We start from the raw sequence: 24,035 nt of genomic DNA on the forward strand, positions 1-24,035 counted from the left end.
TTTTGAAATCCCACATGCAACAAGGCATTGCAAGAGTTAATCAAGTGTCGCTTACTGCTCCAACCCTTCAGCCTGTTTTGTTTACCACTCAACCACTGTTCCTGCATTTTTGTTTAAAGCCTAGAGAGGAGTTAAGGACCCTTTGTAGTCTGTAGAAGAATGCAGGGGAAAAAACTGAGGATGCGATCAATTCCTGTGTAGACAGGCAGTGTAGCTAGCGCAGGCTTCAGGGAGTTAATAGCTTGACATACAGTGTAGATATTTTTCAGAGCAGCTAGCTGAGCTCACGGCTGCAGCCATTTTTTTCCCCCCTCCTTTTGCAATGAATTTTCTAGTCCTGCAGATTACGAGCGTCAGTTTATGCAACTGCAGGTAGAAAGCCACGCAGTGGACTGCCGTGAGCTGCTGTTTTTATCTGCTTTCCGAGATTTCATTTAGTAAACCTATTCATGTTCGAGTTGACTGTTTTGCCCAGCTGTTATAATGTTTTTCAGACAGCTGCCATTATTTATTAGAAGGGGGGGAAGAGTTTGACCGACTGGGCCCCTCCGATAGGAGGAGTTGGATATCTGTCAGTTTGTTCATGTATAACCGTTCTTAGCTGTATGACACAAAAGGACAAGATCTGTCTTTGCACTTGTGTTGCTCCGTGATATAGGAATTTAGGCTAATGTCACATCAATGCTGTGCACGTAGACCTTTTCTAAAGTCTTTGGCAAAATGCAAACAAAATGCCAGTATAAGGCTGTGCAAGCAAAATGTGTATAGTGGGAGAGTGGTGTGTGGCACCAGTTTGTATGCATAATTCAATTTCATAGTAAGCGTGTCATTTGTAATCTATTTGTGCTATAGAAACACACCATTGTAATTATTTGTAAACACTTTTTTTTACATGCAATACTTTCAGTTTTGGATTGTTTCTTTATTTAAAAAAAAAACATACATGTCGTTCAGCTGTATTTCATCAAGAGAACTGCTATTGCATGACTTGTATTGTGAGAGCTGTGAGTGTGTGTGCAGTGAGTGTGTGTGCAGTGAGTGTGTGTGCTGGGAGTGTGTGGTGTGTGCTGGGAGTGTGTGGTGTGTGCAGTGTGAGTGTGTGCAGTGTAGAGTGTGTGCTGGGAGTGTGTGCAGTGTGCAAAAAAAAATTAAAAAATTTTTTTTTAAATTAAAATTTTTTTTTTTTTTTTTAAAAACGGGAGCCACAGGAAAACCGCGTTATAACCGAATCGCGGTATAGCGAGGCGCGTTATAACGGGGTTTAGCTGTATCTCTACCATCATATATTTTGAGAATTAGCACAACATTCTATTACTGAGACTTTGTGATGTTTGTGGGTGAAATGGTGAATTAGTGTAGTGTTACCTTGACCATGGTGATAGATATCTGCGATGTATAAGGAACACAGGCAGATAAGTATTGTTGACAAAGCTCCGCAGAGCATCATCATGACAATCATGTCATCTCTCTGTGGGTTATACCTTCGCAGACCCAATGGTGCATACATCTTAAAATTCTAACTTATACACACTATAAAAGAATAAAAATATTGAGTCTTTGAAAAAATGAAATGTTCTGAGTCTTTGAAAAAATGAAATGTTCCTGATAAGATCAGACCTCTGCCTGGTATCTTATTTTCCTCGTTGGTTAACGGTCAAAGTTTATGTCTCGTCAAAACGTTAACTTGATGCGGCTGTGCTTTAGGTGACTTTGGTCTTTGGTGGAGCTGGAACGAGCTTTACTGTACTTTGGGTCCAGGGAAAGAACTCTGCCACTTTAATTGCTGTATTGGTGGTTAGTATAGGCCTTTTCATCTGGGATGAAGAGCATGCTTGCGTAGGAAATATTTAACAATTAACCCCTTCTCGAGTAGGTGCACTTTCAACATTGCCTAGAGAGACTCAAAAAATGTATTAGTGGCATACAATACTTATTAATTGTTTTATTACCAATAGATGGTCCTTAATTTGTTCCTTTGAACTACTGATAGTCATAAGTCATCCCATAAGTGTCTCATAGGGAGATAATTTATACCTAGGAACAAATTCTTGTATCAATGTGTTTACTACTGTCTTAACATCCGCATATAGACAGAGGTATCTCCTATTAATGCTCCTCATATTTAAAACTAAGCAGCTAATGGGGACTTGACTGTACTACAATCTAAGTTCCTAAGACTTTGGGCCTCATTCATTATCAAACCAATTGCTTCCATAATCAACTCTATCCTTTCTGCAGGCCATATCCCTAAGACCTGGAAAACTACCAGAGCTGTCCCAATCTTCAAAAGTGGGGACAAAAACACTGTCTCAAACTACAGACCAATCTCTCTTCTCCCTATACATACTTGCTCTCATTCATGCCTCACTGTCATCTCCTCCGATGCAAATGGTATCAACCTTTTCATTAAATACTAACTAACCTTAAAACTTGCCCCACAAATTAAACATCCCAATAGCCTGCACTCATGGCTCTTATTCCACACACAGTCCCTCCTACCACACCCATTGTGGCCAAGCACTGCCATCTACAGCACTTATTCCCTTACCTGCTATCTCTGTAAATTCCACTCAAACCTTAGATTGTAAGCTCTTCAGGGCAGGGATTTCTTTTCTATTGTCTGATTTTGCTGCACTTACTATTCTATTATAATTCCCTCTACTGTATTCTTTGTGAAGTGCTGAGTACATTTTTGACGCTATATATAAATAAAGTCATACACTACAATACAATACTATCCAAAGTCATGGACAAAAATGTGTTTACTCCCAATTAAACAATTACTATACTAAGACAAATGCCCCTAGCCAATTCCAGTCTGGCCTCCACCCCAAACACTCCATTGTAACTATTCTGCTAAAAATGTGAAATGCCTTGCATATAATGTATACCCTGCTCACTTATGTAACTGCATTTGCAACTATGTATCACCTGTCCTTTAACTCTATACCTAGAACATATCCAAAAACGAGAGGTGACTCCCAGTGCACCACTTCCTGGCAAAACATTCTACACATAAAACAAATAAATTAGCAACTAGGATGTTGTTTGCTTAATCAGCAGAATTAGAATTATATATTTATACAGTGATTTTAACAGTAACTACTGCTTATTATAAAATAGAACACCTATGGAAAAATAAATGGTTAGAAGTTATAAAATACATCACATATTCAGATAATAGTCAAATGCTTTTGTATAGGACTTCACACTAAATTTCTTGTAATATAATCTCTTTGCACAGTGCCGAACACACTGACAGCGTTATTTTTTTAAAGACACTCAGAGAAAAATTTCAGAGCTTGTTTATCTTGGGCAATTTGCCAGCCCGGGCGTTTCGCCAAAAAGACCTTGAGAGTGCCGAGCAGATAACAAAACAGCTTCTCAGTCTTCTAAATATTAATTACTGAATTGAAACATCAGCTCAAAGTTAAAAATGGAGCTCTCTCCACAGCAATAAAAACGAAAAAATTTATGGCCTTTCAAAAAATAAAAATATGGCCTCTCAAAAATAAAAATGTGGCCTCTTAAAAATAAAATATGGCCTTTCAAAAATAAAAATGGGACAATTAACTAAACTGAGGTTAGATCAACTTATGAACACACCATATATAATTTAAACAATACGTGCGAGCTTAAAATCTCTTTGCAACATATCCTAATCCTATAGAAATGCATTTGACGTGTTTTTGCTGGTTTACACACAATACAGAAACCACAATACAGACACACAAAGAACATAGACACAAACTTCTCTCCTACACAGCGAATCAGCTTCTCATAAATAACCTGCTTTTAAAACTAATTTTTTTTTAATGCTCCGGAGCTTTTGAGTTAACTTTTTGTATCTTTTGCACATTCCTTTTGGAGAAAAAGGGGTTTTTGGCGCGGTCTGTGCTGCTGTTATTCTGATTCTCTTTCTAGTTGCCATTAGAACAGAAGGAAAAATAATATTTTCTGGTTTAAAAGACCCATTCGTGTGGCCAGTGGGAACAAACGATCAAATTTAATTGACCTGTACAATACTTCTTCGGTTACAATAATCAACTGTTAATTGACCTGTACAATTTAGCATTACAATAATCAGCGCAAGCTGATTACGTACAACTCTTTTGGCATGTTATTGTTCTGAATAGTGTAAATATGCAAATAAGGACCTGTCACAAGACTGTTCCCCAATCACATTTTCTCACCATAACTATACCAAAGAAAAACTTGAATCACTTCAGCGGGTCCAACCCAGTCCTGATATACCTTATACTTTTATAACATGGATACAGATAAGACTTTCTAACCAGATATCCATGAACTCACTTGGTATGTTAATGACAAAACAGAGCAAATGTACAATCAGGGACCCATCCTGCTCAGACAACAAAAATATTTATCACAACCCAGGACAGTCTGAAAACAATCCCTTAAGCACACAAACACTCACCTTCATCACCAAAACTTTTAACGGGACTCTTACCTTAGCCCCTAACAACACTCTTACACTTTTAAATGAATACATGAACAGAGAATAATAAATTCACGTGAAACTGCTAGGGATTCTTACTCGTCACATCAGATAAGACACCGTTCAAAAATCAGCTCCAAGCATCACTCAAAACAATTTAATCAGGCAGTTTGTCTAAAAAATACAGGTAGCCTTACCTTGATTCATATGAGCGCTCAGGTTTGAGTGATGGAGGAGTGATTCATCCGGGTGCTCGATTCCGATGATATTGAGTCCCTATTCGGAATGCGCCATCTGAGAAAAGCGTAAATAAAAAACACAGTCTGAGGTTATTTTGAAACAGAATAACACGTGAATTTATTCAAGTCAAGTGCACAACGGAGACAGCTTTTGAAAAAAAGCTTTCTAACAATAACACGGTATGCCATATATTTATACCCTAAAACCTAAAGCTCCACCCCTTTATGGGGGGGCTGGCACGCCACTAAATATTACCTCATTTTGTAATACATAACAATACTAAAGCTGATGTCATTTTGTAATACATAACAATATTGGATAACTGTCTGTAAGCTAAAAATCATTACGGGGTTAAATGTGATGTCAGTTCTGCCACTTGGCACATTGTATGAGAAACAGTTTATCTTAGACTACTAACGAGGCTTTCTCATAATATCTGGCCTGTTTACACTTTCAATTTGAAGCTGATTGGATGAGGAACAATCAATAAAGTCAGCTAGGAGCGAAAACATTCCATTCTCTGTTTCACACAGATTTCTTCACATAGAATGATGAAATTAAAACTCACACAGACAAGACGGCGGACTGAAAATAGTCAAACAAAATGGCTGCTTTGATCCTAATGCTGTTATGTCAGACACCCAAATGTCTCAACTTCGTCAAGAGGTAGTGGGTTGGAGGTGTGAATAATAGGGAAGTACCATAGGCTATTCTTAGCCTGTGGGAACGGACATGATTAAAGCTGCAGTTCAGGCAATATCCTGCATGTGTGTTTTTTTTTAATAAATCAGTTCTGTAATAAGAAAAAATACTTTTAGCATTTTCTGTTTTAAAAACAACAACTTTGAAAGACCAATTTTCGTGTATTCTATTTTAACAAGCATTTACTAAGGCACCGCCCCTTCATGTCTTGTCACAAGCCCTGGCACACCCCTTTGTCATAATATGGGAGGGGGGGAAGAGGTGGAGTAACCCCGCTCAGCCACTAGGATATGAGGGTAGGGACTGGAAAGGGTGCTATCAGGGATAAAGATATGTACTGAGAAACAAGGAAAGAATCCCATAGGATGCACTCACTGGGGGTAGAGCTCAAAATAAATAAATTTTATTAATGATAACAAGAAAAACAATCTAATTAAAACCTGATATCTTAGCGCATGTAAGGCACAGCGGAGTGTGGAATGCTTAATGTAAGTCTATGCCTGGGTATAAACACTGTATGAGTGATCCAGGATAAGGACTAGTAGCTCGTTCATAGCCTGGTAGTGGTAATGATAGTATAGAAGGTGACCAGTTGGTAGTCTATATATGTAGCTCCAAATGTAGTCACAGTAACATAAGGTCATATATGGTCCTGATCACTCACCAGCTCCCTCCACACCACTACAGGCAGGCAATAAGGCTTGATTGGGAGGGGACACACACCCTCTCCTGATCACTCACCAGCCCCCCCCCCCCACACAAGCACCTCCACTAACCAGCCCCTCCCCCCTCCCCACAACAGGCAGGCAATAAAGTTTGATTGCATCGTTCTCCAATGCAACTACAACACACACCACTGCGAAATGCTCAAAGAACTAGATTGGTCATCACTCGAGTCTAGGCGCAAAGTTCACCTTTCCTGTCTTGCCTTCAAATACTTTCTGGGCAAGCTACCCACCTATCTGAACAAGCTCCTCACCCCTACCACATGCAGCACTTATCATCTGAGATCTGACTCCAAAAGTCTGTTCATGGTCCCAAGGCTCAACAAAGTATCCGGCTGCTCCTCCTTCTCTTACCGTGCACCCTAAAACTGGAACAACCTACCGGAGACTCTCACATCCACCTCCCGTTTAAGTTCTTTCAAAACTAAGGCTGTCTCACATTTTAATCTGGTCTGTAACTGTTACATAAGCCTATAATATACATCTTCTCTAACTGTGCATGCAAAGTATTGTATATAATGTATACCCTGTTCATTTATGTAACTGTATTTGTAACCATGTATTATTTGTCATATTAACTATGTCCAGGACATACTTGAAAACAAGAGGTAACTCTCAATGTATTACTTCCTGGTAAAACATTTTATAAATAAATAAATACAGGCAGCTTGAACTGCAGCTATACAGGCAGTAGTCAGATGAAGACACTTGTTGGCTCCTCCCCCCTCTGCACCACGTGATGGGATCAGGAGCGTGCACGTTAGTGGAGTGCTCATGAATATTCATAAACATTTCACTCACACTGAAAGAGGGGGCGTTTATTTGCTACCGACTCCTAATGACGTCACCAATCTTCACTGATCAATAAAACGAGAACTGATTGACCTGCAGCTTTGATCTTCAGTAGGTAAGTTGGTATTACACACATTTAACTATTGAAGTAAAAAAACAACACTTAAAAAACAAAAAACGGAAGCCTGAACTGCAGCTTTAAGGGGCATCCGAAACATCGCCCCCCTATAATTTATCACCTTTCCATTTTACGTGTATTGTACATTGTTCCCTATCCTTGTGTAGCTGTTTAGTGTGTCATCCCCTTTGTCCCACCTCCTCCCCTCCTCTCCCTGTGTATTGCTCTCCTCCACGAGATGCACCCTCCAGACCCTGGGTCAGGGTCAATGTTGTAGCTGCTATTACATTGAAATACATATATTTTCTTATTGACTTATAATATCTACTTGCTTCCATCAGCCTATTGCATCTTTCCAGCCATCTATTTTGAGTGATTTTTCAATTTGACATAACTTATCCTCCTACATTGGGTGTTTTTCAGCATTGATCGGACATTTTATGATATCCTTTATATGTATTTTTATACATTGTACTTTATTATATGTTTATTGTTTCCTATTTCACATTTGTCATATCATTGATATAGGGACTTTAGTTTTCCCTGTTTTTTTATTAAACTTGTCCATATTGACATTTACTATTAGAGGTTTGCGCTCTTTTTTTCTTTTTATATATATATATATATATATATATATATATATATATAAAATATATTAGGGTGAGTAAACATCCTGTTTTTTCCAGTATAGTCCCAGTTTTTGGCATTGTGTCTCGATGACTTTTTAAAAAGTGCCAAAACGTCCCAGTTGTTCGCACCGATCGCGAATGCGCTGCCGGCAAGAGCTGAACCTGCGCATACAGGATCAGCTCTTGCCGGCTGCGCATGCGTGAAAGGCCTACGCGGGTTCGCAAATGCACTGCCGCCAAGAGCCAATTGCGCTTGCATAGCCAGCACAAGACGATTCGGGGCATGCGCGATCAGCTCTTGCCGGTCGCGCATGCGCACTCAGTGTGTGTCGTTCACGCATATGCGGTCAGCTTTGGCTGTTCGCGCATGTGCAGTCGGTGCGGGACGTTCGCGCATCCGCGACATTTGTCCCGGTTTTTCATTGTGGGACTCTGGTTTGGATTTTGACATTGAGTCCTCTTTGCCTTGAACCCTAGAGAACTCTAGGTTTCCTCCCCCCCTTCCCCTCTCTATTTATTTATAAGATGTTTTACCAGGAAGTAATACATTGAGTTACCTCTCGTTTTCAAGTATGTCCTGGGCATAGTTAATATGACAAATGGTTACAAATACAGTTACATAAATGAACAGGGTATACATTATATACATTACAATGCATGCACAGTTAGAGAAGATGTATATTATAGGCTTATGTAACAGTTACAGACCAGATTAAAATGTTAGACAGCCTTAGTTTTGAAAGAACTTAAACTGGTGGTGGATGTGAGAGTCTCTGGTAGGTTGTTCCAGTTTTGGGGTGCACGGTAAGAGACACCACAGTTGAATACTCGGTATAGGAAGGGAGGCAGCACTGGATACTGTACATGCAGATGTATGGAAAGAAGACCTTATAAAATGAATTAAAAAGCAAGACAAAAAGATGATTTTATATATATATATATTTTCTGGGTATGCACCTTAACCCTGGCTGTGCTCAAAGCTGTGACCATGCAGCAAGCTTAAGCCTATAGGGAACCATGTTAAAAATGGTTTTTGAGGCAAAAAGTGACACTGTGTGCTCATTTGCATGTCATTTCCCAGAATCCCTTGCTGCAGTGGAAGTGCTGTATGCTGGGTAATAATGGGGAAAGGCGGGGTGGCAGACCTGCCTAAGACATGCAGATGAGCATACAGTTGTATTTGCATATTTGCTTTCATATATATATATATATATATATATATATATATATATATATATATATAACCAACCAAGGGATAGGCACACCAAAAATTAGCAAAATATATCTATTTTTACATTTTGGTGTGTCTATTCCTTGATTATTTTTGTCAAGTATCTTCTAGGTACTCTGATAGTACACCCTCAGTGCAGTGTAAGTAACACCCTCAGCAGCCTAACACACACAGTGCGTTAGGCTGCGCTTATAGTGGCGGCAACGGCGACAGAGACGTCACGCTGGGGTCGCTGGAAAAATCAAATTGACTTCCAGCGATCGCGACCAACCCGTTGCTTCTACTATAAGTGCACGCGACTGTGGCAATACATTTGTTTTGCTGCGATGTTGGCGCTATCAGCGCTGCCTTAGGATGGCCATTTCTCCCAATGAAAAACAGGAGTAGAAGTTGCATGTGGGAGGCGAGGACGAGAGCAAGTAGAAATAAGACAGGGACCAGGATTGGGAGAGATATCCCCAGAAGCGAGGTGAAGCATGGAAAGAGAATGTGTGAGGATGATTTGTAGGGGTGTGTATAATAATAATATGCTCATAGATTGCAATGGAGTCACACATTAAACTTCAATATACCCCAATTGGTGTTCCACAACCACAAATGAAAATATCACTACCTAGTGACCACATTCACACATTTTGGTATGGCCCCGACAACCATGAAACCTTTTGGATCTTTGTTCAACAGCTGAGGCCTTTTTTTGCCCAGGGGAATATATCTCCTTGTAGCTTTACAGGCGCAGACATGTGAGCTCAGTTTCTTCGTCACTAAAACCAACATGAAACTTTTAACGAGCATCACATTACTAAAACATAATTCCTTCACCAGTCGCATCTTATACAAGTGTGCAGAAAATGATAACTAAGCGTAGCTTTATAAAAACGAAATCCCTCTCTAAACCTTAAGTTTAATTAAAAATCATCACACATTATGGGAGAAATGTGTCAAGCCAAAAATCGTGCAATTCTGGTGCAACACACTGCACGAGATATATTTCGAAATAACCCTATTGATTTTAGTGGGATTTTTTCCTTTTGATACAGATAGTGCAGGTTTTATTTGCTATTTTCTATACATAATATTATTATTACGCACGCAGCTCTCGCTTTCTCTCCTATACTATTATTATTATTACGCACGCAGCTATCTCTGTCTCTATTCCTCTTTGTTTGGGACGAAACTGCGCGCTTTCTTCGCATACTAGGCCCCGCCCATGCCGAACGCTGATTGGTTGGTAGCTCTCCCACGTGATGCACATTAGCCAACAGCAGCGTTTCGCGCGTACTTTCAAACTATTTTCAAATTTCTATTAATCGCCACCGTGTCCCTACGCCGGCTCACTGTAGTTCGTCGCGGGTCCCTTTCTCCTGGATCGCTGGCGAAGTTACGTCCATTTTCGGGGGAGTGGGGTGGTAAATAGATGCGACACGGTCCTGAATATTACCACTGGTTTTTTTTAAGTCTGATTCTGTGGATTTAAGTTCACCCCCTCACCCGTTGAGTTGGTTAGCGGAGGGATACAGGGAAAGCGGTTTGCCTCGCGCATGTGCGCGCGCGCGCCCTTGTTGTTGTGACACGCAGGGCGCCGATAACGGACGAGTCTCCGCGCGGCCGGGTTTGTCCTGCTGAACTCCGGCGCTTCGGGTCCTCCCCACCCGTTAATGGGTCTGCTTGACCGAGGCGGAATCGCTTCCCTCCCAGGTCAGTATCCGTTGAGCTGTAACCACGGTCCTTTCCTCCTCCCCGTCTCTCCGATGCCAGACGGCAAAGTGTCCATGCGGTGCCGGATCCCGCCAAATCCCGCTACTCCTCACATCGCGCCTTTAATTGCGTTTCTCTGTGGCCCTGTTTGTGGCCGGGCGGGTGTCGCGCTGCAGGGCGCCTGACCGCGATCGCATGTTTTTATTATTGTTTTCTCGTGGTCACTGCCTCCTTTAACTCATTCGGACCGGGCTTGCATCACTCCCCACCTCCTCTGGTTACTTGCTGCATCTTCCTGGCTGGCATCTTCCCAGTCTCATGTTAACCTTTTTTTTTTTTAAGTCAAATTTCAGCACTTATTTTTCTTCCCTTTTTACATAACCCTGGAGCCGTGTTTTTTTAATTTATTTATGAAGTCTTTGTGCTGGTAACCGCAGTGTGGGTTATGGGTGCCCAATGCAGGGCTGCATGGCTCTAGCCTCCTTGTACATGTCCCTCTCTGCACGTGCCCTGAGATTTGCCCTCAGCAGGGATTTCATGGGAGTCACAGCTGCCAGCCTGACTGCCCATGACAAGCTGGTTTGCACTTTTCACCAGATACGAGTTTCCTCCTGATTTGTAGGGGTGTCATATATTCCTGACAAAGAACCCTGAGAGGCTTGTAACATATCGCTTGTTTGACCAAATAAAAGGTGACGCTCTACATCCCTTTATTTTACCGTATAGAAGAAAAGACCGACCACGGCTCCAATCCTCCCCTGCCAGATATGGGGCTGTTTAAAACAAGTGTTGGCACTTGGCGTGTCCTGTGTTAATGGTGCCTCACGTGTTCATACGCTGTGTTGATTCCTATATATATATTTTTTAAACTTTGTTTTTCAACCAGGGTTACTGGGAACCATTGAGTTCCCTGGGCATCTCTAAAGGGTTCCTTCAATTTTCTGGTAATTTGAAAATGGTCAAATACAGAAGAATCTACAATGCACCTGATCACAGAGTTGCTATTAGAGATGGGGTTTTCTTAACCAAAAAAGGCTGGAAATCACTGGATCTGTACAACAGTAACTTAATGACCTGTTTTCTTTATGAAAGTTATTTCCAGTGTTTTTTTCTTCTTTTTCTCCTGTTCGTAAAGGGCGCTCGATTTCAGTCCTCACGCCTCCCCATCAGGTCAGGTTTTCAGGATATTCCAGCTTCAGCACAGGGGGCTCAATCATAGGCTCAGTGCTGAAGCTGGGATATCCTGAAAACTTGACACGTTGTGGGAGGTTGAGGACTGGAGTGGAGGGCTGCTACTGTAGTGGTTGTAATCTCATGAAGTGGCACGCACTTGTTATAAGTGTTCTACACATCTGTACTAAATGATGGCGGTTTATGTCTCAGAAGATAATCTCAGTGGCCTGTGTTCCAGTCTTGCATGTGAAAGGGCGTATGGAAATTCGTTACTGTATATTCAACTCTGCAGTGCAGGTGGGATGAGGTAGTTTGAAATTAGTGTGTTTAGGATATTGCCCTGAAATGATCTGCATATGCTGTAATGTGTTTGTTTTCCCCTATCGGTCTGCAGAATGGTGTATCAAGCTAGTAAATACTATTAATCATATTTTGTACAGGTAAGATTGTCTCCTTCGAAGATGCCTCTTTTTGGGAAAATAGTTGTGATTAAAAGGAATGGTACAGATGGAACACATTTCCCATTGACTGCAAATACTTGTTTGTTTGGAAGGTGAGTTTCCTTTATTTTATTTATTTTTAAATCCCAAAAGGCAGTCTTAAGCTTTTTTTCTCTCTCTTTCCCTCTTGGGGAAGTGAGCAACTTGGGAAGTGAGCAACTGTTTTCCCTATTCCGACATGCTGTATGGTAGGACCTGTTGGTTATTGTTTTTTGGGGGGTGGGGGGGGAGAGCGAGCGAGCAGTGTATGTGTTCATCCTCTGCGTGTTTGTAACTCGCGAAATACTTTAAAATATGACCATTCAAAGCACAAGTTCAGGGGAGAAGCGTCCAAGACACGTGAAACCTACATCCGTTTTTAATGATGACACAATGACGTCGCTGGGAGCTCTACAACTGAACGGCTTGTATCTGTTTAACTTTACTAGATGGTACCTTACCTTAATTAACGGGGGCAACGACTGACACAACAGGAATTTTGATTTCCACACCCCCATGATCCATATTGTGGTACCTCTTGAGATAATCCATATGGTGTGGTTACCCCACACATACCTGTCTTTAACTTGAAGCTGCAGGGCAATGTGAGAAATATGTAGATGTATATCTCTATTTATGAATAGGGTGTAACACATAATTGGAAAGCCACTATCTGTGGAAACATAGAGGGACTGTAAAATGATTGTTCTCTATTGACAGTAGAAAGAACCAGTATATACACGAGGCATATCCCCAAGAAAATGGGACATGGTGTATCTCTTGCTGTGGTGATGTCCGACTCTGAAAAACCTGCACACATATATTTTTGCAGTGTTCGCAACTCAATACAAAAGGCATATAACGTGCCTTTCACCACGTGTGATGGCCAAGCACCTGAGTCTTGATTTTTTTTTTTTAAATCAGATTTGCACAGATTTCAGATTCTATTTTTAATGTGTTAGGCCTCGTTCAGGGTGCTGGCTTCGGAGGGAGGGCGTGCTGCCGTGCGTGCTGCCATGAGAATCAAAGTATTCGATTTGAATACTGGTTTTCAGGGTAGCAACTGCCCTGTCTCCGAAGCCAGGAGTTGAAGCTGACTACAGTTTTAATAAACGAAAATTTCGTTTTTTGGAGCTGCAGCAGCGTCACAGGGACCAAGGCAGCCAATGAAATCATTCTTCAGAATGATTTCATGACTGCAACTTGGATACTTACCCTGCCGTGTGTAACCCCGCCCCCTCCCCAACGCTGAAAAGTCTGCTGGGGTATAAACACAGATCGGCCAGCAAACTGCAGCACTGCCTCCCTCACGCCCTCCCTCCGAGTCCTGCAGCTGACACCCTGAACGAGGCCTTATTAGGCCTCGTTCAGGGTGCTGGCTTCGGAGGGAGGGTGTGCTTACGTGCGAGCTGCCGTGGGACACAATGTACTCATCTTGAATATTGGTTGTCAGGGTAGCAGCTGCCCTGTCTCCGAAGTACGGAGTTGACGCTGGCTACAGTTTCAATAAACAACCCAAGTTGTTCTTTGAAGCTGCAGCAGCGTCACTGGTACCTCGGCAGCCAATGAAATCATTCTTGAGAATGATTTCAAGACTGCAACTTCGATCCCTAAGCTGCTGTCTGTAGCCCCGCCCCCTCCCCGCCTCCTCAACTCCTGAAAAAGTCTGCTGGGGATGAACAGACATCGCCCAGCAGACTGCCGCCCGCCCTCGCGAACGCCCGCCCTCCAACTCCTGCCTCTGGCACCCTGAACGAGGCCTTAATGTAAGCGCTGTGTAATCATGAAAAATATAACATCTATAGTACCCCTGAATGTACTGATAGCAAATATGTATAGTTTTGTATAGTATAAAGAAAATTCTATTAATCAAATCATGGTTCTATACTATTGTCTTAACACTGGTCAGGCTTTTCTGTTAGAAATGTGTGATGTTCAAAAATACGTTTTCCAGATATATTTGTGTATAAAATACATTGGCTTGTTAACCTTCCCAAGCACTGCTTTATAACACGTGGTATGATGCTGTTGGCATATTTTCCAGGTATCTTTGGTGTGTTGACGATTATTCAATTTCAATGGTTTGAATATACTTTGCATATTCAGTATTTTTTGACCTGAGGAAGGGAGCTCTCAAAAGCTTGTCTTATAATATCAATAGTTAGTCCAAAGAAAAAAGGTACCTAATACTGAAGTACTCGTAACTGGGCTAACGGCTATATCTACTTGATATCCAAATTGGAATATTTCCCAAGTACTTCAGATGCGCACTAGTTTGTTGATGGGTATCTCTCCACGTCTATATTTTGAAGGGAGCTATGTCACTGGGCTGTTTACTAAAATAGGTCTCCAGAAAGAGGCCTAGTTCAGACTCTGGCTGGTATTTGGCATTATTAAACAAGATTGAAATGCTTATCAAATGTTTACTACAGGGGTGACCAAAAATATGAAATGCTTAGGAATGTGTGCAAAAAATACTTAGGAGCCTGACTGAATTTTTTTGGAGCCAGTGTTTTGTTAGGTGGTGGGGGGATTCAGTTACACACCAACAACGGTGGGTGGGGAGTGGTAACACACGCACGCACACAGACACACGCACACAGACACACGCACACAGACACACGCACACAGACACACACGCACACAGACACACACACACACAGACACACACACACAGACACACACACACAGACACACACACACAGACACACACACACAGACACACACACACAGACACACACACACAGACACACACAGACACACACACTATTTAATGTATTAAATAATATTTTTTAAATGAAAAAAAAAAAAGTTGCACAATTAAAAATGTTATTTATTCAACTTTGATACATACATTTCAGCGGCGGTAGCGGCACAAAATCTTTCTTTTCCCCGTCTTCTCCTGTCGGCCGGCTCCACACTCGCTGCCGTGTGCGCGCGTGGCACCATTATAGAAAGGCTGACTAACCACAGCCAATTATAAGTGCCGCACACGGCCCCTATATAACAGCCCTTAAGCCTGTTCAGTCTACCCCCTAATGCAGGAGACGGCCTACACTTGCAGAGAAAGGGGTGTGGTTACTATAACTCTTCACTGATTGACTGTTCCCTGGTGATGTCATGGCATTTTACACAAGTGTTTCTGGGACTTGTTGATCATCTCTGTAAATACGAAGAAGCAGTCCGTGGAGTCCAGAAGCGGAGCACAGCTACAGTGAAACAGACAGGGGCTACAATCCAGCAGAAATGTTAAAAAACTGACCCCCCCACTACCACACAATACAAGTTTTTTAACTTTTCTGCTGGATTGTAGCCCCTGTCTGTTTCATTGTAGCTGTGCTCTGCTTCTGGACTCCACGGACTGCTTCTTCTTGCTACCTTCAGCGTGAGGCACGCTCATCATGGGGATTGCATTGCTGCATTCGTGAGTACTCTGCCTGTTATGCTTTTATCTTCATATAGTTCATGCTTGTCTCACTGATTTAGTTGATTGGCCCGTCATGGTATATATGTTAGGTCAGTCAGCTTTTCACAGAGACCCCTACATGACTTTGTTACCACACAAGCACTATGCATTTAGTCTCACGCAGCGTTTATTGCTGGATTACCCCCAACATCAGTGAACTTTATTATCATCAAATACAATATTCTGTTCTATCTGAGCCCTGATCATTGGGACTGGTGCCCTAAAAACTATCTCTGTAAGTACTATACTATTGACAAGCAGCAGCCTGGAAAACGCGTGCCAGGAGTGAATTTTTAGGCGCGTGAGCCGGTCACCCCATGTTTACCATACTTTGAGCCCTCTAACTATTTTGGCCATTTCGACAACAGCTTTGCACAACTTTAGTCTCTCCATATTATTGCTCTTGGTAATTTTGGTATTGAAAACATTTCAATTTGCGAAGATGTTCTGTAGAGGCATGTTATTTCTCAGAAATGAGACCTTGTAATGTACTATTTCGTTTTCAGAATATATACTTCTGCAGGGGCATGTTTGGTTGATTTTTCAGCTGTTTGCCTTTTCTCAGTTTGTATCGCCTAATATGAGTTTAATTCCTGTAATTTTGGTGCTTTTCAAAGCAATTCTTTATGCACAGATCAGGTTGTGGCATTGTATGTAACGGTATCCTGGAATATGTTAATTTATTTTTCTTTTGTAGAAAACCCTACAATATTTCTTGGCACATTCTCTGCTTGAAGTGGTTTAGACTTTTCTCAGAGCATATTTGTGCTCTAATTTGAAAATAATTAGAGGTAGAAATTCATAAATGACATACTATGGCTGACTGGGAGGAACTTTCTAACTACTATTGAATACAGCTGTTTTATGTAGAACATAACAATGATGGTGCTTTGTACCCTATAAATGACTATATATTTTTTTTTCACGGTCATAACTATTCTGGTGGCATTATTAAGGCTGCAATATCTATTTTTTATCCATGTGCATACTCTGTTATAATATAAAAAAATGCAGCAGGGTTTACTAACCAGGGTGTTGGTACCACATCTTGAAACTGGAGCAGTTGATTCAACATACAGTACTTTGTACTAAAAACATACACTTCTTTCAGTATAACTGCCAGTGGTTTATTGCAGTGCATACTGTAGGTTTCCCCACACTTCTGCTTTTTTTGCTTCCAGCTGCTTTGGAAAGTTTTGCCTAATATTTCAATTTGAATACGCTCCCTCAAACTGTGGACAACTAACCAGATAAAATACGGTTATTTGCCAAATATTTTAAATCAAACATACATTTTGTTACCAAAACCACATACAAAAGTCTCTCTTGTATAGTCTTTCTGTTTAAAAAGAAGCCCCTTCAAATTATTCCACAAATACTGTATAATAAAAAAAAGAGAGAAAAATGTCAATCATTAAGAACTTGTATAAGAATGATGGACACCATAGTTGCAAATATCAAAGTTGTATTGTAATATACATAGAGAATCTCAATCATTAATACAGAAGTTAAATCCATATAATGCATATTATAGACTTACTTAGGCTGAGACACCTGCGCAGAGACTGAAGGTTTCAGACAATGGCCCTTTGTCAATAGTCTGAAAACACAATTTTGTGTACTTAATATAGGTGCACCCCTCACTCCATATGCTTTATTTGTGACCACCATAACCGGAAGTAACATACAGTGCACTTGCATCATAATGTCACATCGGTCTTTAGCCATAGCCGCATCGTCGCCATGACAACGGACCATATCTTGATGTATCTACAAACATTCTCTAAATGCCCCTAGTATATACCTTTCACTGCTGCCTCAAGCTCCTCCCCCTCTGAGTCACCATACAGAACTAGGGAGGGAGGGGGCTCGGGGATAGGCAGTGAGACTTCACTGCAGCAGCTTCAAGGCTCCACCTGACCACAGAAGCTGACACAAAGTAATACTGTGATGAGCACCTAAATCCGCACAGTGTCAAGCTTTTAACGCGCTATTACTTATTGCCCTTTATTGGCCAACCCTACACCAACCTCCTAGGGCTGATAATTACTAGTTACTAGCATCATCATGGTAATGGGATGGCAAGTATTCAGATCAAGTCAGTCAAGATTAAGCTCTGGTCCTGAGAGCAATCAACACTGGGGCCTCCACTGCAGATAGCAAGAAATGTTATTTCTAAAGTGCACTAAAAAAAAGTCAAACTGAAAGTATAAAGATAAATCGGGTCTCAACTGATCAGCTGCAAAGTATACTACTGTAACTACCCACACCAAATAAAATTCAGAAGTTTAAGGTATATTGGGAAAATTAAAAAATCATAATGAACGGAACAGTGCAGGGGCACAGGTCGGCTATGAAGCCCACTATTGTAATTGTTGCAACAGCATATTTGCAGTAAGGCTGCATTCATCCTTCCAGCCTTGAGCAGGACTGCCCAAGATTAAATAAATTCTATGTAATGTGCAAGATGTTTGCATAATGTGAATGCCTCTAAAGAAGTAGCGATTATTTGGAGTAGGAGTAGTGAGCAGGAGTAGTGAGATGTTTAGTCTTGAATCATGCGGTGACTACTAGTTTTTGTGAATATTTTCCTTTTCGATTCATAGGAAAACAGAATGTGACATTCGCATTCAGTTGCCGCATGTCTCCAAAGAACACTGCAAACTTGAAGTTAATAACGATAAAGAGGTAAGTCTGCTTATTGGAATGTATCTTTTTCATTAACACTAGATTACCCACGTATGTGAGAGAAGTATATAAATAACTTAAGTGTTCTGTTTATAGACTTTTCTTACACATTCACCCCTATGATTTAATTTGCAAAGATTAATAAACATTCAATTTCAATATATTTAATATGCAGGTCTATACATTACTAATTACAATGTTTATTCCATGGTATATTTAGTTCACTGAAGGGAACACAAAAAGCTAAAAGTACAAATTTTTATAGCCAAAATATTTACAGTATTTTTGTTGAACGCATAACATGTAAAATCTCAACTTAAAATCAGTGCTGTTAAGATACAAATGAGTCGGCTAATTTGAACCGTTGAATGCAATGCGTCTACATTTTTAATTGTACTGTTCTTTACTTCAACTTTAGGTAATTGTAACAAATTTAACCACGGTGAACCCAACGCAACTAAATGGGAGTGCTATTCAAGAACCTGTACATCTGAAGCATGGAGATGTGCTAACTATTATTGATCGTTCTTTCAGGTAAGCATTTTCTTGTATGAATGTTTTTTAGAATGTTCTGCAGGATTTGGGGATGGGGGTTTGCACATGGGCACGTTATAGTGTATTTCAGAGACTATCATGCAATGCTAGACATGGTTCCAAATTGAATTATTTAAACATATTTGTTTAAATATATATTTAGTCTTTATGTACCAATATCATAGCTTGATGGAGCCTGAAATGTTTCTCTATCAGTCCCAAGTTTTTTCCAATACATACACATTGAACCAACTTGCATGCCTTATTGGTTGTTTTAAGATACCTGGCTTTTAACAGCTTCCAGAGACCCCTTTAATAAAGGTGCTAAAATATAATTATCCAATAACAGGTACTTTTTATATGGTTTTCAATATTTTTAGTGTTTGTGTCAGGCTAAAAAAGCAAAATTAAACGGAGGGCATTTTACAAATGTCTACCTTAATCTTCTGCAAATGAAACTTTTATTGGAGACACTGGAGCCTCTATATTTCACATATCCCAAATAACATATTTGAAGGAAACCGCACAGGAAACAGATAAAGCAACGTGTTTCCCTAGTGATTAAAAGTCGGACTCACAAATGCCATGCCCCTTTTATTCTTCAGACAATTCACTGTTCAATATAAAATAAATAGGCCATTAATCATAGTGAAACTTTTTTTTAAATTCTGTTTTCATTTCCTAGGTTTGAAGAAGCGCTGTCAAATCCAGCAAAAAGACGTTCCACTGGGCTGGGTACTGAGACTTCTCAGGTAACTTCACATTCTGCTGCAAGGGCTGGATATCCTAATGTTTGGCGACTTGTGGTTCGCAATTAGAATGTGTGTAGGGTAATATACTGGAGAGATGGTAATACCGCGGTGTCGATGTCCGTGTGAAGTTGAAGCTTTTTGTCACGCTCCCTCTTCCAGACCCTTCTGCAGAGAGAGAAGGGGTGACGTTGGGAACTATGTGAAGAATCTGCAGCATGTAAAGGATAACCTGCTGGTACTCTCCCTTCCTGCCCCATGTCTCGACCCCTTTCTCAGTGTCTCTTACCCAGCCCCCCTTCACCAAATGTCGTAGACCAGAGGTTGCCAACCTTTTCTGTAATGAGAGCTACTTCTGATCATATATTGGAAATATGTGGCTTGAATAAGGGTAGATATAAGCCAAGCAACTCCAACGCTGCCCCTGGGGAACCCCAGTCAAGCAGGTTTTATGTTATCATTAAATCGCCAGTTTCCTAGGACCCCAATTCTCTTAATTGAACTGCATTCTTGGTGTTCCCTATTTTAAAAACAGATGACTTGAGACTAACATTAGATTGTGGCTCTTTGGGACACTTGTATTAATGAGTTGTTAATGAATACTGAGCATAATAGCCATTACCACTGAATTACAAAAATGTGTAACATGAAAGAAAACTGGTCTTTACCTTTTTTATGGAGGATTAGGTCATCTTGGGTGGGGAAGCATGTTTGAGGTTCGTGGTCGGGCCTTCCCGCCCTGGCGTATCTGCTCAAAATGCAAGGTGGTGCTTCAGCATAGGTGCGTGTGCATCTCGATTCTGACATGGGGTCACAGTGCTGCCAGGCTGGCGCTGCACCACTGCTGCTTGAACACTTCCCCTTGCGGCAGAGGCAAGCTACTCACTGGCAGCTGGTGAGCTACCGGGTGCTCGTGATCGACAGGAGATCCCTGTCTTGGACACATTAGCAGCGAGGAAGGGGTTAAGGCCCGGATTACTTTACATTTGTTTTTCTATTGGACATCTGTCGCAGCAAAGTATAGTTATGGTGGGAATTTTTTCTTATCGTGTGTAACATGCATTTATAGTTTTTCAAATGTTTCACTGCACTGGAAAAGATTAATTCTGTCATGTTTGTTTTTCAGGTTTCTGTATATGAGCAACACTCAAGTGCAGGTATGTGCCTATTTTGTGTTTTCGCATTGAATTCCACTTTATTTTCCCTGCACTGTGATAAAATTGTGAAAAATTAGGGGAGTGCAGGATAAACAGTGACTAATAAATTGTCAACAGTGATGAATAGATAAACCATAAAATACTGTTCTGTTCTTTTTCTTTTTGAGAGATGAGTGGGGGATCTTCCTTTAATCTCTCAGGGTTAGGAAAAAAGAAAACCCAATGGTATAGATTGTATGACAGTGTGTATTTCAATATGATTACAGCAATTGCACTCACATTTTCAGTACACTACACAGACGTTGCACAGGGGTTTTGGGGGATTCCTTAGGTCCTGTGTTCCAGTCTTTGATAGTGTAAATGCCTCCGTCCTGCGTCGTGGATAGGGGGAACACCGGCACCACTTCCTGGTGTGTGACATAATGAGGTCTCGTGAGATTTTGATCGGTAAGGGCTGGAACAAAATCAGGGACTCCAGTCTCTCTCTCTCTCCTCTGTACCTCAGCTGGGATCCAAAGCTGAGGTACAGAGGAGAGGGAGAGAGACTGGAGTCCCTGCTGCTGTTCCAGCCCTTGCCGATCGAAATCTCGTGATGTCAAACACCAGGAAGTGAACACTGGGTGTGTGTGCTGGTGTTCCCCCTATCCACGAGGCTGGAAAGGCATCTACACCATCAAAGACTGGAATACAGAACCTAAGGAATCCCCCAAGACCCCTGTACAACGTCTGTACTGTACTGAAAATGTGAGTGCAATTGCTGTATATATATTGGGAATACACACTTTGTCATACAATCTATAACCATTGGGTTTTCTCTCTCTCCTCTCCCCCTCCCCCCCCCCCCAATCCTGTGAGAGATTAAAGGAAGATCCCCACTCATTCCTTAGAGAGAAAACAGAACAGTGTTTTTATGGTTTATTTATTCATCGCTGTTCACATATATTGAATAGTCACTGTTTATCCTGCGCTCCCCTAATCCCCTTTCACATCATTATTTCACTAGAACTTAGAGGTTGTTTTGTTTTTATTGGTGTTTTGTTGCACTTTTATTCATTTTAGTTTTAAATGCTGGGTTATACTTTCTCACTATCATCACCTGTCTGCTAAAATAACTGTTCTGTGTATTTCTACAGATGAGATTGTCAGGTTGGAAGATGCCAACGGAACAGGAAATGACCCGCAGAGGTCCGATGAAAATGTTTCAAAGACAACACCTTCCCGCCGATCTCTGCAGAAGTCTCCATATCGCAGATCTATATCAAAGGATAAGACCGATCTCTCACCATTTAGTGAACTTTATGAGATCCTTAAAAATAAGGTTGACTCAAAACAAAAAACACCAGTAAAACAAGCTGGCAGATCACCCAAAAATGTGATTAGTGAAAGCATTTTGCAGCCTGTAAATGTTTCTCAGTCCCCTTTTACATCGAGACGAAGTCCTAGAGGAAGCCAAGCAAAAGACATTCATGATTTAACTGGACAGAACATTGCAACATTAACATTTGATGGCAAAGAAATCAGTGTGGATGACAGAATTCTTTCCACGAAGAAAGTTAAACCTTCATCAAAAAGTCCTAGGAGTCGTCGATCTTCTCTTTCTAATAAAAAACAAGGTGGGAAGAATGAAGAGGTTGATAATCTGAGTGAAGGGAGAGATGTACAAGAGCATATAAGAACCCCACAAAGAAACGCTGAGCACCATTTCGGATCAGAGTTTCAAGAATCGGAAACGAGTCCAAAAGAGAATTCGGCTATTAGATATGAAGATTTTATATCCATGTGTAATGAAGAAAGTAAACTGACTCCTAGAAAATCTCTAAGTGCAGTGCAAGTTCTTAAAGAATTACAAGAAGTGCTCTCCCCAGTTAATGAAACAAAAACATCTGAAACGGCTGGTAGTCTGAGTAAAAGATTCACAAAAAAAGCCAGGAGCTTGTCTTCATTTGAAGAAAAACAATCCCGTTCTGATCCGCCTGTACCAGAAATGTCTCAAGATAAGGGTACAGTACAGCTGTCAGACAAATCGCCTAGAAAAGGACGTAGACCAAGTGCTTCAAGAGACCAAGCTCAGAAAGGTGAACAAAGACCGATTAAAACCTCCGTTACAACAGAAGACCGGACAAGTCCACGCTCTCCAGTACAGAAAGTGCATTCAGATATTAAAGACCCTAGCATTTCTCCACAAGTTAAGAGATTGTCCCCAAGGTTAAGCATAAGAGGCACTTCAAAAACTTTGGATTTCAAATTTGGGGAGCGAGCAGGTCATGTTGGTGAGTACCTACATGTAATGCTTTAATGTGCTTTAAAATAATTCAGTTTTTATTAAAGCAGCTTTCTCTCCTCCAAGCTCCCTCCCCCTCCATAGTGCTAATCAGCACTATTTCTCTAGCTCTGGGGGACCCCCTAGTTGCCCATATACTGGTGAAGTTTTCAGTGTTACTTTAGGTTCTTTGTGTGTATGGGGGGGGGGGGGGGTGTTTAAATGGCTCCCTAATTGGAAGCGGCAACTGATGATGCTATCTATTGGCCTGACATTTGGCAGCAATTTTGCTTCCCCTGTAGGGAGATTTGTCCAAGCTGCATCCTGTTCTGTAATTTCGTATTGTTAAGTTTGCTGCAGTAGCTTAGCCCCATGTCACCACCACCTTTTTACTTGCATAGAATAGACCAGTGGTGCGCAAACAGGGGGGCGGGAGATTTTTCTGGGTGAGCGCGGGCGGTTGCAGAGGTCTTGCGCTCTTCCCCAAGGCATTTAAATTAAATGCTGGGGGATCGCGTGAGGCCTCTGCAACTTACCTTCATTCAGAAGGCTCCTGTCGCGTTGCCATGGGAACGTGGCGTCAAATGCCACCGCGGTGTCACGTGACCCCATGCGTCATTCATTTAAACAGACACCAAACCCTTTTATAACCTTGTGAATACTATATATATTTTTTCTGCTTGTTTATTGTACCTGATATTTGTGATTTCTTCAAAACAGTTGAAACAAAAAGATCCCCTAAAAAGCGAAGAAGTGCCGAACTTGGTGCATTGCCGGAACCTCCTCTAAAAAGGAAGAGGGTCTCCTTTGGAGGACATCTTAGTCCTGAACTTTTTGATAAAAGGCTTCCTCCAAATTCTCCTCTTAAGAGAGGGGCATCACCTGCCCGTCTGAGCTTATGTTTCAGCAGGTCGTCCCATACCGTATTCCGGAGG

Source organism: Ascaphus truei, chromosome 8, assembly GCF_040206685.1.
Source record: "Ascaphus truei isolate aAscTru1 chromosome 8, aAscTru1.hap1, whole genome shotgun sequence".
NCBI classification, from domain to species: domain Eukaryota; kingdom Metazoa; phylum Chordata; class Amphibia; order Anura; family Ascaphidae; genus Ascaphus; species Ascaphus truei.